Below are 17,334 nucleotides of genomic sequence, written 5' to 3' on the forward strand. Positions count from 1 at the left end.
CTGGAACTTATTCTTGGACTTGCTCACCACCTTTGTATGTATCTCACATCTTCGTGCCTACAAACAAGCAAATTTCCAAATTACGTTAAGAATCCGACAGAAAATACATTTACTATATAGCAATTTGTGCACATGAATACCATTGCAACAACAACAACAACAACAAAGCCTTTTCCCACTAAGTGGGGTCGGCTATATGAATCCTAGAACGCCATTGCGCTCGGTTTTGTGTCATGCCCTCCGTTAGATCCAAGTACTCTAAGTCTTTTCTTAGAGTCTCTTCCAAAGTTTTCCTAGGTCTTCCTCTACCCCTTCGGCCCTGAACCTCTGTCCCGTAGTCACATCTTCGAACCGGAGCGTCAGTCGGCCTTCTTTGCACATGTCCAAATCACCAGAGCCGATTTTCTCTGATCTTTCCTACAATTTCGGCTACTCCTACTTTACCTCGGATATCCTCATTCCCAATCTTATCCTTTCTCGTGTGCCCACACATCCCACGAAGCATCCTCATCTCCGCTACACCCATTTTGTGTACGTGTTGATGCTTCACCACCCAACATTCTCTGCCATACAACATCGCTGGCCTTATTGCCGTCCTATAAAATTTTCCCTTGAGCTTCAGTGGCCTACGACGGTCACACAACACGCCGGATGCACTCTTTCCATCCAGCTCGTATTCTATGGTTGAGATCTCTATCTAATTCTCCGTTCTCTTGCAAGATAGATCCTAGGTAACGAAAACGGTCGCTTTTTGTGATCTTCGCTAGATTGCTCCGGTCATTAGTGTGGATAAGTATATAAATGGATAGAGATAGGAAAGAAAACACAAGATGTACGTGGTTCACCCAGATTGGCTACGCCCACGGAATAGAAGAGTTCTCATTAATTGTGAAGGGTTTACACAAGTACATAGGTTCAAGCTCTCCTTTAGTGAGTACGAGTGAATGATTTAGTACAAATGACATTAGGAAATATTGTGGGATAATGATCTCGTAATCACGAAACTTCTAAGTATCGGAGTGTGGTGTCGTCTTGACTTGCCTTATCTGTCTCATAGGTAGATGTGGCATCTTCTCTGGAAGTACTCTTCCTCCATCCAGGGGTGGTATCTTTAACTGGTGGAGATGCACAAGGTAATGTATCAATTTCACTTGAAGCTTACTTGTAGTTTCAGGCTTGGTCAAGCGCGATACAAACCATGTAGTAGGAGTCCCCCAAGTCGCCGAGCTAGGGGGTCTGCTGAAAGAGGTGACAGACAAGGTAAGCAATCAGAGCTCCGACTGATTGTTCACCTTCTCCCCATCTTGCAGCAGCATGAAGGATAAAGAGAAGAAAAATGAGAAGAGATGATATGAGATACTTTTGCTTTTGAAGAAGTAACTTTCCACAGGCTTATTCTTGAACTGAGCTGGAGGGTTTTCTGGTTTCCTCCAGAGTATAAGGCCGACTGAAGAATTTGAGGGTCAAAACAAGTCCATCAAATCTAGAGTACGTTCCACCCTGCTGATATGGGATACTTTTGCTTTTGACAGAGTAATGGATGTATCGGCACGTGTGCTGTTACGCTTGTCTCCACATGCTTCCTTGTATCCTTCGCACTTGCCCTATCTGTTCCTCAAGCAGATGCGGAATCTTCCCTGGAAACATAAGATGATGAAGATGAGTACTCGAGAGCAATGCCAGGTAAGTAATCAGGTAAGGGGTTCCAGGCAGTCAGTTCCTGGCTGGAAGCTTGATTCCAAGTACTGACTGATTGCTCTCTTTCTCCTTGTCTTGCAGGTAAAAACAAGGCCAAAAGAAAAAACAGGGAAAAAGCATGATATGGGATACTCTTGCTTTTAACCCTGATGATATGAGATATTCTTGCTCTAGTATAGCTTGTTTGCAGAGGTATTATCGGGGGGAAAGAAAGCTGAATATTTCGAAAGGCTTTGTTGGGAGTGCCCTCTCAGATATGATGAAGGGTTGAGCATTTTTGCAGGTCTGCCTGTCCGTTGGGGATGGAGGTCGACATATATAGGAGTCTCCCTAACAACAAGTAGTAATGCTATTCCTTTACCCTGCTTGGTCATAGCACGGTAGTGGGAGCTGCCAGTTTCACATGTTTTAACTCTGTCAGAGCACTTTGAAAAAGTGGTCTGTGGTATCTGGCTCTCGAGATTCGGAGAACGATGCCTCTTCGATTTTTGAGAAAGCAATCATGGGGGTCTGACTCTCGAGATTCGGAGAGCAGTGTCTCTTCGATTTTTGAGGAAGTAATCATGTTGGGAGTCTGGCTCTCGAGATTCGGAAGGTGGTGCCTCTTCGATTTTGGAGCAAGCAATCTTGTTGGGAATGTTGTCTCGAATGTGAGTAAAGGTTGGACATGTTTGCTAGTCTACCTTGCCACGAAGCACAAAGGTTGACACACAGGGACTTTCCAATTATCCAGCAATGGTACTGTTCCTTTACCCTCTCTTCGATTTTGAGAAAGTAGTCATGTTGGGAGTCTGGCTCTCGAGATTCGGAAGACGGTGCCTCTTCGATTTTGGAGCAAGCAATCTTGTTGGGACTGTTTTCTCGAATGTGAGTAAAGGTTGGGCATGTTTGCTAGTCTACCTTGCCACGAAGAACAGAGGTTGACACACAGGGACTTTCCAATTATCCAGCAGTGGTACTGTTCCTTTACCCTTGTGGGTAATAATATGGTAGCTAGACCTTCAAAATTTATGTGTCTAAACTTTGTTAGTGCTGTTTCTTTGCTATTCTTTTACCTTTCTTGGTCAGAGCGATGTAGTGGGAGCTGCAAGCTTCACGTGCTCAACTTTGGCAGAGAACTTTGGCAAAGTGATCTGTGGTACCCATGAGTTATTGTTGCGTGTGGGAAGTGGGTGATTGAACAGTAAGATTCGTGTGCTTTCTACTTCACCAGAAGTCTTCGACAAAATGCCCATAATTTCTGCAAAGCTGAGTGTGCGTGTGACAGGTGCTGACAAGGCTAGAAAAGTAGGTGCCTCTTCGATTTCTGAGATCGGCCCTCGTGGTCTCTGAACAGCCCAGCTTTTGAGAAAGCGAGCGCCTCTTCGATTGATTCGGAGAACGGTGCCTCACCGATTTTTGAGAAAGCAATCATGCTGGGGGTCTGGCTCTCGAGATTCGGGGAGCAGTGTCTCTTCGATTTTTGAGAAAGTAATCATGTTGGGAGAGTGGCTCTCGAGATTCGGAGGGTGGTGCCTCTTCGATTTTGGAGCAAGCAATCTTGTTGGGAGTGTTTTCTCGAATGTGAGTAAAGGTTGGGCATGTTTGCTAGTCTACCTTGCCACGAAGCACAGAGGTTGACACACAGGGACTTTCCAATTATCCAGCAATGGTACTGTTCCTTTACCCGCTCTTCGATTTTTAAGAAAGTAGTCATGTTAGGAGTCTGGCTCTTTAGATTCGGAGGACGGTGCCTCTTTGATTTTGGAGCAAGCAATCTTATTGGGAGTGTTTTCTCGAATGTGAGTAAAGGTTGGGCATGTTTGCTAGTCTACCTTGCCACGAAGCACAGAGGTTGACATACATGGACTTTCCAATTATCCAGCAGTGGTACTGTTCCTTTACCCTTGTGGGTAATAATATGGTAGCTAGACCTTCAAAATTTATGGGTCTAAACTTTGTTAGTGCTGTTTCTTTGCTATTCTTTTACCCTTCTTGGTCAGAGCGATGTAGTGGGAGCTGCAAGCTTCACGTGCTCAACTTTGGCAGAGAACTTTGGCAAAGTTATCTGTGGTACCCATGAGCTATTGTTGCGTGTGGGAAGTGGGTGATTGAACAGTAAGATTCATGTGTTTTCTACTTCCCCAGAAGTCTTTGACAGAATGCCCATAATTTCCGCAAAGCTGAGTGTGCGTGTGACAGGTGCTGACAAGGCTGGAAAAGTAGGTGCCTCTTCGATTTCTGAGATCGGCCCTCGTGGTCTCTAGGGAGCCCAGCTTTTGAGAAAGCGAGCGCCTATTCGATTTCTGAGATCGGCCTTCGTGGTCTTTGAGCAGCCCAACTTTTGAGAAAGCAAACGGCTCTTCGATTTCTGAGATCAACCCTCGTGATCTCTAAGCAGCCCAACTTTTGAGAAAGCAAACGCCTCTTCGATTTCTGAGCAGGCGCCTCTTTGATTTCTGAAGCTCCGTCGAGTGCAGATTTTTATAGAGGCTGGCATTAAGTTCCAAAGCACACTTGAATCTCCACCAGTAGAAGCTTCATTCTTGCACTTCTAATATCTTGATTTGTCCGACCTCTTCTCTCTTCAACACCTTTGAAAATGTCTGGCCCCTCCGACCGTCGTTTTGACTTGAACCTTGTTGAAGAGGCAGCCCCGTCTTCTCCAGACAACATATGGCGCCCATCCTTCGTCTCCCCAACTGGTCCTCTTACCGTTGGGGATTCCGTGATGAAGAATGATATGACCGCTGCGGTGGTGGCCAGGAACCTTCTCACTCCCAAAGATAACAGACTACTTTCCAAACGGTCTGATGAGTTAGCTGTTAAGGATTCGCTGGCTCTCAGTGTTCAGTGTGCAGGTTCTGTGTCTAATATGGCCCAACGCCTATTTGCTCGAACCCGCCAAGTTGAATCATTGGCGGCTGAAGTGATGAGTCTCAAACAGGAGATTAGAGGGCTCAAGCATGAGAATAAACAGTTGCACCGGCTCGCACATGACTATGCTACAAACATGAAGAGGAAGCTTGACCAGATGAAGGAAACTGATGGTCAGGTTTTACTTGATCATCAGAGATTTGTGGGTTTGTTCCAAAGGCATTTATTGCCTTCGTCTTCTGGGGCTGTACCGCGTAATGAAGCTCCAAATGATCAACCTCTGATGCCTCCTCCTCCTAGGGTTCTGTCTAGTACTGAGGCTCCAAATGATCCCCCTCCGGTGCCTTCTCTTTCTGGGGCTCTACCGACTGCTGAGACTTCTCCTAAGCAACCTTTGTGAAGGCTCCCTCTTGTGTGTTTATTTTGACTCATGTATATGTACATATTTGTAGCTTATCGGGGATATCAATAAATAAGCTTTCCTTTATTTCAACGTATTGTGTTAAATACACCAAAGCCTTCTTCGCTAAGTTCTTTGAATTTTCTTTTGTTGAAGCTTGTATGTTGAAGCTTTCTGAGTGGAGCATGTAGGTTGGGGTAGTGTTCCCTTAATTTCCCGAGTGAGGAAAACTTCTCGGTTGGAGACTTGGAAAATCCAAGTCACTGAGTGGGATCGGCTATATGAATCTTAGAACGCCATTGTGCTCGATCCTGTGTCATGTCCTTCGTTAGATCCAAGTACTCTAAGTCTTTTCTTAGAGTCTCTTCCAAAGTTTTCCTAGGTCTTCCTCTACCCCTTCGGCCCTGAACCTCTGTCCCATAGTCGCATCTTCTAATCGGAGCGTCAGTAGGCCTTCTTTGCACATGTCCAAACCACCGTAACCGATTTTCTCTCATCTTTCCTTCAATTTCGGCTACTCCTACTTTACCCCGGATATCCTCATTCCTAATCTTATCCTTTCTCGTGTGCCCACACATCCAACGAAGCATCCTCATCTCCGCTACACCCATTTTGTGTACGTGTTGATGTTTCACCGCCCAACATTCTGTGCCATACAGCATCGCCGGCCTTATTGCCGTCCTATAAAATTTTCCCTTGAGCTTCAGTGGCATACGGCGGTCACACAACACGCCGGATGCACTCTTCCACTTCATCCATCCAGCTTGTATTCTATGGTTGAGATCTCCATCTAATTCTCCGTTCTTTTGCAAGATAGATCCTAGGTAACGAAAACGGTCGCTCTTTGGTATTTCTTGATCTCCGATCCTCACCCCTAACTCGTTTTGGCCTCCATTTGCACTGAACTTGCACTCCATATATTCTGTCTTTGATCGGCTTAGGCGAAGACCTTTAGATTCCAACACTTCTCTCCAAAGGTTAAGCTTTGCATTTACCCCTTCCTGAGTTTCATCTATCAACACTATATCGTCTGCGAAAAGCATACACCAAGGAATATCATCTTGAATATGTCCTGTTAACTCATCCATTACCAACGCAAAAAGGTAAGGACTTAAGGATGAGCCTTGATGTAATCCTACAGTTATGGGAAAGCTTTCGGTTTGTCCTTCATGAGTTCTTACGGCAGTCTTTGCTCCTTCATACATATCCTTTATAGCTTGGATATATGCTACTCGTACTCCTTTCTTCTCTAAAATCCTCCAAAGAATGTCTCTTGGGACCCTATCATACGCTTTTTCCAAATCTATAAAGACCATGTGTAAATCCTTTTTCCCATCTCTATATCTTTCCATCAATCTTCGTAAGAGATAGATTGCCTCCATGGTTGAGCGCCCTGGCATGAACCCGAATTGGTTGTCCGAAACCCGTGTCTCTTGCCTCAATCTATGCTCAATGACTCTCTCCCAGAGCTTCATTGTATGACTCATTAGCTTAATACCCCTATAGTTCATGCAATTTTGTACGTCGCCCTTATTCTTGTAGATAGGCACCAAAGTGCTCGTTCGCCACTCATTTGGCATCTTCTTCGTTTTCAAAATCCTATTGAAAAGGTCAGTGAGCCATGTTATACCTGTCTCTCCCAAAACTTTCCACACTTCGATTGGTATATCGTCTGGGCCTATTGCTTTTCTATGCTTCATCTTCTTCAAAGCTACAACCACTTCTTCCTTCCGGATTCGACGATAAAAGGAGTAGTTTCTACACTATTCTGAGTTACTCAACTCCCCTAAAGAAGCACTCCTTTCATGTCCTTCATTGAAAAGATTATGAAAATAACCTCTCCATCTGTCTTTAACCGCGTTCTCTGTAGCAAGAACCTTTCCATCCTCATCCTTGATGCACCTCACTTGGTTTAGGTCCCTTGTCTTCTTTTCCCTTGCTCTAGCTAGTTTATAGATATCCAACTCTCCTTCTTTGGTATCTAGTCGTTTATACATATCGTCGTAGGCCGCTAACTTAGCTTCTCTGACAGCTTTCTTCGCCTCTTGCTTCGCTTTTCTATACCTTTCACCATTTTCATCGGTCCTCTCCTTGTATAAGGCTTTACAACATTCCTTCTTAGCCTTCACCTTTGTTTGTACCTCCTCATTCCACCACCAAGATTCCTTTTGGTGTGGGGCAAAGCCCTTGGACTCTCCTAATACCTCTTTTGCTACTTTTCGGATACAACTAGCCATGGAATCCCACATTTGGCTAGCTTCCCCCTCTCTATCCCACACACATTGGGTGATTACCTTCTCTTTGAAAATGGCTTGTTTTTCTTCTTTTAGATTCCACCATCTAGTTCTTGGGCACTTCCAAGTCTTGTTCTTTTGTCTTACTCTTTTGATATGTACATCCATCACCAACAAGCGATGTTGATTAGCCACGCTCTCTCCTGGTATAACTTTGCAATCCTTACAAGTTATACGATCCCCTTTCCTCATTAGAAGAAAATCTATTTGTGTTTTTGACAACCCACTCTTGTAGGTGATCACATGTTCTTCTCTCTTCTTAAAGAAGGTGTTGGCTAAGAAGAGATCATATGCCATTGCAAAATCCAAGATAGCTTCCCCATCCTCGTTTCTCTCCCCAAAACCATGGCCACCATGAAAACCTCCATAGTTGCCTGTCTCCCTGCCCACGTGTCCATTTAAATCTCCTCCTATAAATAACTTCTCCGTCTGAGCAATTCCTTGCACCAAGTCTCCAAGATCTTCCCAAAATTTCTCCTTCGAACTCGTATCCAACCCTACTTGAGGTGCGTACGCACTAATCACATTGATAAGTTCTTGTCCTATTACAATCTTGATTGCCATGATTCTATCTCCTACCCTCTTGATATCTACAACATCTTGTACCAAGGTCTTGTCCACGATGATGCCAACACCGTTTCTCGTTCTATTTGTGCCCGAATACCAAAGTTTAAACCCTGAGTTTTCTAGATCCTTTGCCTTACTACCAACCCACTTAGTTTCTTGTAGGCACATAATATTTATCCTTCTCCTCACCATAACTTCCACTACTTCCATAGATTTTCCCGTTAAGGTTCCTATATTCCACGTTCCTAAACGCATTTTGCTCTCTTGAACTCTACCCTTCTGTCCTAGCTTCTTCACCCTCCCCCGTCTAATAGGATCAAAGTACTTCTTTTGTGTGTCCCGGGTAAAGTTGATAGGAGCATATGCTCCCAAACAACTTTGAGTGGAGTCGTTCGAAAAGAAGTTTCTATGGCCCCCTTGCTCATTTAACACTGCATCCGGGTGCCGATGGAGATACAGCGACCCTTGCTCACTTATCACTGTGCTCGGGCCACACAGCGCGCCACTTACGGGTGACGCCCTAGCTTTAGCGCGATTTTGTTCTGGATTCATTTTCATAAGGATTCGACGTGATCATGGAGTGCCGGCTGTCGACTACCTGACGCCCTCCCCCTCCTCCTTTATCCGGGCTTGGGACCGGCCATGTAAGACATAGGCGGAGTTATGAATACCATTGCAATTAAAAAAAAAAAGGCATGGATTGTTGGATTCGTAGATGAAACTACGTAAACTTGAAAATGAAAAAACTACAAGAGATGATGCTAGGACACAATTATATTTACCTATTTAATCCTCCATCGGCAGCACTGCGGTGTCTGCGCATGCTTGAAATCGTTGCTGAAGACAAATCTTATCTGCATGAACTTGCCATTTAAGACTTCTCCACCACTTTAAATCTCCTCTGATCTCTTTAATAGTCACTGCATCACGGGCTGCGAAGGGAAGCTTCACCACCCTGGGGCAGTTGCTCACCACTATCCTCTCTAGAGCTGACAGTCCTGCTTCCCTTGAACAGATAGTCCTTAAGCTTTCCATATCCTTGACTTCAATGGTTTTCAACTTTGGAAGCGTTTCAAAGAAATCTTTCGTGATAACCTGCTTCATCCTCCTGCACCCACTCACCTTGATTTCTTCGAGGTTTGGAACCAGTCGAAGTATAGCAAAAGATATGAGGTTCTTTAGAAGTCGACATCCCACCACCTTGATGTTCTTTAAATTTCCAAGGCATCCTCTGGGGACTATCGTGTCCAACAAGGTTGCTAAGTTATCCAGGTGACTCAGAGTTCCGTGCTCCAAATTTGGCAATGTGCTCCGAAGAGTTGTTTCGCCGACTAACAAAGTAGTTATGCAGTCACAATTTGATATGGTGAGCGACTTCAAGTTTGGCAGGCCACACAAACTCTTGTTAGTAATTATATCAGATAAACTACTTACACCTCCGCACGTGAACAGGTCCAGGGAACTTGCTGTGCACAATAGCCCCTCGAGGCCTCGTTGCAATAGGCCAACTCCTCGAAGGATGACTCTTTTCTCATCATGCTGAGTCGGTAGATAGATTGAATCGCAGCTGCTTGGACCAATCCGTATGGTGTACTCCTTCAACTTCTCAGCAAATCGAGATTGAACCTCTTTTATATCCAGGTCATTTGACACAGGGACCGAAATAACCATATCAAATAACTCTGCCAGAAGTGTCAAGCTGATCATTCAACGTTTTCACCAGCGCAGTCTTCCTAGAACCCCTTCCATAAACAGCAATCCTTGTGATCTCTTTAACAGCCAAAAGTTCCATATGATGCTTTAGGATCTCTGGTGCTTTCTGACCAACAAGAGAAGGCGCCGAAATATGCTCAACCACTATATCACTCGGCTTCCTATCTTCTATAGGTATTGGAAGATTGCATGACTCCTTGGTAACTTTTTTCATCTCATCACGCTTCTTTGCTGCAGTTTTGGTAAGGTGGTACTTGCGGCGCATGTTAGAGTCAAGTATACACCCCGGGCCAAAGGGATCATCAATGGGATCTGCCTCCAAAAGTAGCTGGGTTTCATGTTCAATCCCCTCCACCTCACATTCGATCTTCTCAACCCTTTCAAGCCACTCTATAACCTCGCAAGGGGGTGCTTCCCTTCTAATCTTGATACATCGATATTTTCTGTTATATCATACTTTCGGCGAGAGATCTTCTGCAGCTCTTCCTTCAAAGTTAGGATGTTTTTGTGGAAAATTTTCAGGGTGGCAAACAGTGACAACACGGAGTTGCCTTCACACCTACTAACTTCAACAATGGAAGCGCCCAAGGTTTCCATGGTTTCACAATATTATTACTTGGTTTTTTTTTTGGGGGGGGGGAGGGTGGGTTCAGAAGGGACAGGACAATAGAGCGGGTGGGAGGGGATACCCTATTCGAGTTATGGGAGCTCAGATAGTTGCTTTGAGATTTGAAATTAATCGTTGTTAAGCATGTTTTTATAGGAAGCGTTACTTTGGCCATAATGTTTTAGTCTCAGAAACCTACAACCAGCAACATAAAGAAAAACGAAATCATTGAGGGACGAATGAGAAGCAAGGGAAAGAGAAGGAAACAAGAACAAGAAATAAGTTGTTTTTACTGACGTCTGATAACCTTACCTTTTTCCTGACTTCAATATTCGATGCAGTTTGCAAGCCCTGCGCTCGGTGCTCTCTTCTGCATTCAGTGCTATATTCAACCTCTCAGCAATTCGAGATTGAACGTTTTTCATATCCAGGTCATTTGAACAGGGACCCAAATGACGACATTAAATAACTCTCTGCGAGAAGAGTCAGGCCAATAATTCAAGGTTTTCACTAGCGTAATCTTCCCAGAACCGCCCCTTCCATAAACAGCAATCCTTGTGATCTCTTTAACACCCAAAAGTTCCATAAGCTGCTTTAGGATCTCTGGTGCTTTCTGACCAATAAGAGAAGGCGCCGAAATGTGCTCCACCACTATATCACTTGGCTTCCTATCTTCCGGTATTGGAAGATTGCATGACTCCCTGGTAAGTTTTATCACCTCATCACACTTCTTTTCTGCAGTTTTGCTAAGTTGGTATTTACGGCGCATGTTAGAGTCAGGCATACCACGGGCCAAAGGGAACATAAATGGGATCCAGGCTTCATGTACAATCCCCTCCACCTCACGTTCCACTCCATAACTTGCTGAGGGGGGTGCTTCCTTTCTAATCTTGATACATCGATATCTTCTGTTATATCAGCGAGAGAGCTTCTGCAGCTCCTCGTTCAAAGTTTGGATATTTTTTCTGGAAATTTCTCAGGGTGGCAAACAGTGACGACACGGAGTTGCCTACATACCTACTAACTTCAAGATAGCACCCAAGGTTTCCATGGTTTCACAATATTAGTAGGTTTTTTTGGGGGGTTCAAAAGGGACGAAAGGACAATAGAGCGGGTGGGAGTGGATACCCTATTGGAGTTATGGGACCTCAGATAGTTGGTTTGAGATTAGAAATTAATCGTTGTTAAGCATGGTTTATAGGCAGCGTTACTTTGGCCATAACTTGTAGTCTCAGAAACCTAAATAAACAACATAAAGAGAAACGAAAAAAGTCTAGGTATGAATAAGAAGCAAGGGAAAGAGAAGGAAACAAGAACAAGAAGAACTTGTTATTAGTGACATCAAACATAGAGTTCAAAGTGAGGAAAGTGTGATGAAATTTCCTACTTGGCTTCATTAACTTTCCTTAGTTATTTACATCACAATGTGAAGCAGGTCTTCGATTTAGTCGGCCTTCCCGGCTCCCTAATATTCAAACAAGAACAATGCAAAGTATGTAATGACAGTCCATACTATATGGAGTGGGAGATGTGATATGATGTTCCGAGATTGTGACAGAATGATTGGCATTGCATATAAATCGAAAATTTGAGTAATTACACACCAAAATTTTCCAGGTTTCTTGGAGATGACTGAGCCATCATATTTTGAAACTATAGAAGCTACTGTAGACATCGAAATTTCGGTAAATAAATGTTGACCGATAAATCAAAGTTTCAACGCTCATGTATTACATAAATTTTACACGTAGCGTGTGTCTAAACAAAAAATCGAAATAAGTTGGAAAAGTCATCAAACAGGACACGTATCAACACCTGGCAGAAACGACTTATTTCATCTGGAATATTATATTCAGAATTAGGCCTTGGAAAATTCTATAAATAGAAGGCTAATTCATTCAAATTTTTTTTTTTTTCATATTACACCTTGAAGCTCTGAAGCTCTGAAACTCCGAAGCTCTCAAGCAAATCCCAAAGGATCAAGAAAGCCCTTTTCGTTCTTCATCAAATCCTCCTTCAAGATCAAGCCCCGACGGCCCTTGAAGAAAGTGTTCTTCGTTCTTCGTTCATCATTCTTCCAAGATCAAGCCCCGACGGCCCCTTGGATCAACAACATCAACAAATCCACACGTCCAACCGTTCTTCAAGATCAAGCCCAAAAGCCCTTGGAGATCCGTTCATCACTGTTCTTCAAAGATCAAGCCCAAAACCCCCTTTGAAGATCCGCTCAAATCCACCTTCAAAGATCAAGCCCACGGCCCCTTGAAGAAACTTCCAACAGTTCATCCAAGATCAAGCCTCGACGGCCCTTGGATCAACGAAACATCCACAGATCAACACCTTACGGAGATTGAATCAGAGGATCAAATTTAAGAGAGATTGTAACCCAAAAATCATCAAATACAAATATTATTTTGTGCACGTTGTTCTTGTCTCTTTCGTTTCAGGAATTTTCCGTGTTCACAAATTGGCACGCCCAGTGGGACAGTCTCTACCTCTCATCTCTTCCTCCGTTCAAGAAATATAAGCACACTTCCAAAATCAATGACATCAAGGAAGGCTCAAGCTGTTCCCATAACCGGCGTAAAGAAAAAAGGTGCCCTCGTCGCAAGGGGTGTCACTTTGGGCATCACGACTCGAAGCAAAGCAAAAGCTACTTCTGCCACCTCTTTCACCTCTGCATCAACTCTGCCAAAGGAACAAGAGTACCCAAGGCGCGAGCCTGTGATCGCCTTAGCCTCACTAAGGGCACCAAGGGGGGAAAGACCAAGGGAATACTCCGAATCCATGCTCTCCGATGACGATTCAAGCGGCAGTTCAGCCATGCAAGTCATGACCACTGGAGCAACTTCAATCGAGGAACAGCTTGCTTAAATGAATGAAGCAATCGCAAGACTAACTCGAACTGTGGAAGAAAAAGACTTGCAAATTGCAGCATTAGTCAACTGACTGGAGGCGCAGGACAGCGAGAAACCTGACCCAGAGGATGATTCACTAAAGGGAGGAGCTGGCGGAGACGAAGAACCCCCGGTGAAGAAAATCGATGGGAAGCCGAAACCAGACCAAGCAGCGGCGCTCATGGGATCTCTCTCTATCCAGCAGCTGCAGGAGATGATCACTAACACCATCAAGGCACAGTACGAAGGGAGCTCCCATGCCTCCACGTTGTACTCAAAGCCTTACTCCAGGAAGATCGACGCCTTAAGGATGCCGAAGGGCTATCAACCGTCGAAATTTATGCAATTTGACGGAAAGGGAAACCCGAAGCAACATGTCGCACATTTCGTCGAAACCTGCAACAATGCATGGACGGAGGGAGATTACCTCGCTAAGCAGTTTGTGCGCTCGTTAAAAGGAAACGCCTTTGAGTGGTACACGGACCTGGAGCCCGAGTCCATCAACAGTTGGGAACAGTTGGAAAGGGAATTCCTCAATCGCTTCTACAGTACCCGCCGCACTGTGAGCATGCTAGAGCTGACGAGCACGAAGCAATGGAAAGAAGAACCAGTCATGGACTACATCAACCGATAGCGTAATCTAAGCCTCGACTATAAGGACAGACTCTCCGAGATTTCTTCAATCGAGATGTGCATCCAGGGCATGCAATGGGGTTTACAATACATCCTTCAAGGTATCAAACCACGAACTTTTGAAGAATTAGCCACCCGTGCCCACGACATGGAGTTGAGCATCGCCTACCATGGAAAGAAGGAGCCAATCACCGATTTCAAAAGGGATAAGGTGTTTACTTCAAGAGCAGACAATCATGGGAAAAAGCCCGCCAAGGAAGCTTTTACCACCAATACCACCCCTATCAAGACCTCGTCCGCGCCCGTCAAAATCTCTTTCAATAAAGCAAGGGAGATAAAAAAAAGTGAGCATTCCCACGCCCAAGATAGGTACAAAAACACCTTGAGGGAATTGGAGCAGAAGGTATACCCTTTTCCGGACTTCGACATGGACGCAATGTTGGACGACCTGCTGGAGAAGAAGGTGATTGAGTTACCCGAATGCAAACGCCCTGAAGAAATGAATCGCATCAATGATCCTAAGTACTGCAAGTACCATCGTATCGTGGGTCATCATGTGGGCAAGTGTTTCATCCTAAAAGAACTCATCATGAAGTTGGCACAACAAGGACGGATTGAGCTCGACCTAGAAGACACAGCTGCGACGCACACCACTACGGTCGTGTTCGGATCCTTTGATCCCGTGCTTCTTCAAGAAATGCCTGACCATGCTCGGTAATACTCAAACCACACTGCACATTCTGCATCACCATCACTGGGGGCAAGCAACCAGGATGCACCTACTGACGATGACAAAGGATGGACATTGGTGACCTATAAGAGGACGAGGAAACCGAAATCGCAAGCTATAAAGCCAAAAGGGGAACAAGGGAGAAAACACCGCCGTCGCGGCAATAGGGAGCCTAAAAGAAACATAAGAGCTGCTAAACCAATATATGTTGGGGAACCTGAGGAGCAAAAGCCACGCATTCCCGTCTCCTTGCACGAGTACTTCCCGGAGGACTTCTTCCAACATTGCACTATCATCGCATGTCACATGGTCGAAGTAGAAATGGAATAACCCTCAAAGGGCAAAATTGTCGCCGCTGAGGGAGAAAATACTCTGACACCTGAAAAAGGTCTGCCAATACACTTTAGCATCGAGGAAGCGCTACAATTGCCAAAGAAGATACGAAGGGCATTGGCGACGGGTTTAGCGAGTCCAGACGACCACGAAGTGCAAGAAAGCAAGAACGAAGGCTTGAGGCCTCGGCCACACGAGTGTGCCACATGCTATGCCGCCGAGGTCACAATCCACTTCGCCGACGAAGACTTGTTGCTAAGATCCAAGCCTCACAACCGACCTCTCTTCGTCTCTGGGTACGTAAGGGAACACAAAGTCAGCCGCATGCTTGTGGACGGTGGGTCAGCCATAAATATCATGCCAAAGTCAACAATGACTGCAATCGGCATCAAGGTGGATGAACTATCCTTAAGCTGTCTACTAATCCAAGGTTTTAACCAAGGAGGACAAAGAGCGATGGGCATGATCCGAGTGGAGATGACCATTGGTGAACTCAAGTCAAGCGTGATGTTCCACGTGATTGATGCAAGAACTTCCTACGGTTTGCTCTTAGGAAGGTCTTGGATCCATGCGAACGGAGTAGTACCGTCCACCCTTCACCAATGTTTAAAATTTTACCAAGAACGAGTGAAGGTGATCTATGGCGACACCAAGCCATTCACCGAAGCCGAATCACATTTCGTAGACGCCAAGTTCTACATGAATGAAGACATGGTGCCCGAAACTCTTCCAAAAGAGATTAAATCCATGAGCAGAGCAGCACCTAAAAAACAGGAGTGGCAAGCTATGCCCAAAAAGCAAGAAGAAGAAGCTATGCCATCTTCAAGCAAAAACGATGATGAGCTTTCTAAACCTGCAACAACCAGAGGAAGTAGGACGACCTCAAATGGACTAAGCATACCCGTCTTCCGATACATCCCGACGTCGAGAAGAAAGAATGGTCAATCCCCGTTTGAAACTGCAGCGAGCAAAGCCGATGCACAGCGGCACATGGATAATGTAAAGTTGCTCAAAACGAATGCAGTTTTGCCTCTGACACAGCTAGGCGACACTAAGGTTGCAAAACCATCACAAGGCTTCATAAAAGGCCTGCCAAAGGGGGTGGAACCAAGCTTTCTCCCAACCAAAATGACCGAAGAAGGTTTTGATCCAAACGCCTACAAACTTATGTCGAAAGCTGGGTACAACTTCACCTCCTCTGCAAATTTGGGAAAGAATGATTTGAACACCGTCAAAGACAACGAACGTGATCTCACTAAAACTCAGAAGAAGTTGGAGAAGCATGGTTACGGGGTTAGCAACAACAAAGCTGGACTTGGCTTCACACCAAATGCACCGGTGAAGATCTCCAGCAAGGCAAAAAATGCTAGCGCTCAACACATCAGCGTAAGCATTATACAAGATAAAGAGGAGCCTTAACCTACCCCTCGGACATCAGTATTCGATAGAATGAATTGTTCAAAGCCCAGAGTTTCGGCACCTAAACTCATTGGCGGTCAAAACAAAACTTCCATCTTCAAAAGGCTCAACACGTCAGTATCTCGAGGCTCTGTTTTCAAAAGGTTATCGAAACCTAAAAAGCAAAGCAATACGACTAGCTCTCCTCCACGACAGTCAGTTATGGAAAGACTTGGAGAAGCCAAAGAGCCTTCTAAAAGGAGAAAGACGACACCAGAAGTAGAAGAGATCGATCGCCTGGCAGAAAAGGATGACGTTCGAAGTTCCATTCCTTCAAGAATGAAGCGCCAAGCAATTTTGGAGGTTAACACAGTTGGATCACTGAAAGTGAAAAGGCGCACCATCATTCACACTGGACAATCTTCATGCCAACTAGCTCGAGAGGTTAACACCGAAGAAGAAGCCCAAGACGTCTTCCACATCACAATCCAAGAAGGTGAAGAAGATGAAATCCTCGAGGAAGATGTCATTGCAGCACCGTCACAACTCAAAGATGGGGGGCAAACCACAGTTAACGACCTTAAAGAACTCAACTTAGGCACAAGTGAGGAACCGAAGCCTATCTTCGTGAGTGCATTACTAAGTGCAGACGAGATAGAGAAGTATTACCAGCTGCTATTAGAGTACAAGGACGTCTTTGCTTGGACCTACAAGGAAATGCCCGGCCTCGACCCTATCATTGCTGTGCATCATCTTGCAGTCAAGCCTGGAACACGACCAATAAAGCAAACTCAAAGACGCTATCGATCCGAGCTCATCCCACAAATCGAGGCCGAGATTGACAAGTTGATCGAAGCAGGCTTCATTCGAGAGGTGCAATACCCCAAGTGGATCTCCAACATCGTCATAGTCCTTAAGAAATCTGGACAAATACGTGTTTGCATGGACTTCCGAGACCTCAATAATGCTTGCCCAAAGGATGACTTCCCCTTGCCAATCATTGAAATCATGGTGGACGCAACCACTGGCCATGAGGCACTATCATTCATGGACGGCTCTTCTGGATACAATCAAATTCGTATGGCTCTTGAAGACGAGGAACTAACAGCCTTCCGCACTTCAAAAGGTATCTACTGCTACAAGGTGATGCCCTTTGGTCTGAAGAATGCTGGAGCTACATATCAACGCGCAATGCAGAAAATCTTCAA

This window comes from Malus domestica, chromosome 03, assembly GCF_042453785.1.
Source record: "Malus domestica chromosome 03, GDT2T_hap1".
NCBI classification, from domain to species: Eukaryota; Viridiplantae; Streptophyta; class Magnoliopsida; order Rosales; family Rosaceae; genus Malus; species Malus domestica.